The 2,426-nt window shown below is 43.1% G+C and overlaps 1 pseudogene; it reads left to right on the top strand.

Moving 5' to 3' along the window:
- LOC101584505 overlaps positions 1–1,909 on the top strand; it is a 3,287-nt pseudogene extending 1,378 nt beyond the window's left edge.
- Positions 1,910–2,426: the final 517 nt, after the last annotated feature.

Genomic DNA, 2,426 nt, shown 5'->3' with positions numbered 1-2,426 from the left:
AAAAAAAAAAAAAAAAAAAAAAAAAAAAAAGAAAGAAAGAAATAATTCAGCATGACAGTTGTGGCATTACAGTCCACGAAGGTTGCTAGGGGCTGGTGAGAAAGTGACTCTGTTATCAGTTCAGCTTCTAAACTCCACTGAGCCTCGGTTCTGTGATGCTTGTAAATGTGGTGTTTTCCTTCGCTGTGAGCCACGTCCTAAACAGGATGGCATTTTCAAGGAGACAGATGCTAGAAGACGGGTTCCCATTGTCTGGGCCCTCTATGTACCTGGAGTAGCCTTTGGAGATATCGACAATTACCAGTAACACTAACAAAAATGAACTATTCCAAATATGGTGCAAAGGAACGTAGCTTCTGTGAAGACCCCAGCTTTGTTAGAACTGGAGTTTGTATTAGCTGTGATGCAGGGAGGTGCAGAGCCTATTTTCATGTGACCAGTGCCCAGAAAGAAGGTTTGCTTTCAGAGGCAGCAGCAGAAGAGGATGTAGCAGATCCGTTGTTTGCTTATTGTAAGCAACATACAGATTGTTCGGACAGAAAGTGGAAGAGAAAAAAATTACTTGGCTCTGCAATCCTACTGTAAAAGGTCTTTGCAAAAGAGAGAAGCAGCTCTCAGCAGAAGCACAGGCAAGGATCAACACTCAGCTTCAGCAATATCATGCCAAGGCGGAGCCAGCTCAATCCAGCAGACCCCAAGCCTGGGTTCCAAGGGAAAACTTGCCCAGATCACTCACTAGTAGTGCTTCAGCTATTCGTAAACTGATGCAGGAAGCAGAACTAATGGGGATCAGTACAGATATCTTCCCAGCGGACAGTTTGGATACTAACTCTAGCGTGGCTGGAAGGAGAAAAGATAAGCAGCCAGCTCTCACTGCTATTTTTGTGAATTATTATTTTAAGAGAAATATGCACATGATTCAAATTCAGAAAAATATGGCAGAGCAAAAGAATATAAAGGATAAATTAGAGAATGAGCAAGAAAAGCTTCATGTGGAATATAATAAGCTGTGTGAATCTTTAGAAGAACTACAAAACTTGAATGGAAAACTTCGAAGTGAAGGGCAAGGAATATGGGCCTTACTGGGCAGAATTGCAGGGCAGAAGTGGAACATGCCTGCAATTTTGCGAGCACCCAAGGAGAGAAAACCAGGTAAAAAAGGAGGAAACTGAAAGACATCTACTCTTCCTACAGCTTTACAGTTGTGGAATTTGTAAGGAGAACCATGATCAACACCTTCTTTTATTGTGGAAATCTATAAACTCCATTATCATCTTGGATGTCTGGATCTTCCTCTTACAAGGATGCCAAGAAAGACCAAAACTAGTTATTGAAAGCACTCAGAATGTGACCAGGCGGGGAGCAGTGACAGGGAGCAGACATGGCCATGGAAACCTCACCGGATGGGACCGAAAGGTCATGAAGGCAGATTAAGGAGCCGTGAAGTTTGCTCCACAGGATGTGCCACCGGAGCCTGAGAAGATTCCAGAGAGAAACACGTGGACCAGAGGTCAGAAAGGAATCTTTGTTCCTGAGGAAGGAAAACATGAGGAGAGAGTTCCTAGAGAGAGAAGACAAAGACAGTCTGTAGGACAGAAGAAGCCCAAGGCTGAAGACTGAAGAACTGAAAGTGCAGTGTGCAGAGGGACAGGAGACAATGAGAACCTTGTCAGGTGTGACGAGAGCAAACTTGGCTACCATCAGGGCTGCTGGGATTCGCCTTTGAAAACATCTCCTAAACCTTGACAGGCTATGGATGGGTACGCCAAGGTGTGATTCTTCACCTTCTGAGGAAGAGGGAAATGAAGCTGAAAGAAAAAGTGTATCTCCAGAGCTCAGCATGGAACAGAAAAAACTGAAAGAAATCAAAGATTCTCTGTATAGTGTTTTTGAAAATTTTGAAACTTAGATAATAGCAGATGAGTTTCTAATTTGTAATATGTTAAACTGTCAAATCTTACTTACAAAATGTTCTCAATAAAGTTGTTGAAATAGGCAAAAAAAATTTTTTAAATAAAAGGATGATGGTTGCCTGTGTGTGTGTGTGTGTGTGTGTGTGTGTGTGTGTTCAACCGCGCGCGCGTGCCCCTTAAAATGGCACTATTGGGCTGGGGAGATAGCCCAGCAGTCTAAGCGCCTGTCTGGAAAGTGCATGGATCCAATTTTGATCCACTGTACCACATGCTGTGGTTCCGGGCATGCCATGCCGGCTACCAAAATCAGGTATGGTGGTGCATGCCTATAATCCCAGCACTAGGGAGGCTAACACAAGAAGATCACTATGAGTCTGCACTGTAAAGTGAGACCCTGTATCCAATAAATAAATAAATAAAATGCCATTATCTTCTACTTTCAAAAAAAAAAGTCTGGTTTGCATGGATACAAGGACTCTCCCTGGCTCTCAGAGGTGCCCATTTGTCACATTG

Source organism: Octodon degus, unplaced genomic scaffold (genome assembly GCF_000260255.1).
Source record: "Octodon degus isolate 3935 unplaced genomic scaffold, OctDeg1.0 scaffold00024, whole genome shotgun sequence".
Lineage (NCBI taxonomy): Eukaryota > Metazoa > Chordata > Mammalia > Rodentia > Octodontidae > Octodon > Octodon degus.
This window is presented reverse-complemented; position numbering and strand designations above follow the sequence as displayed.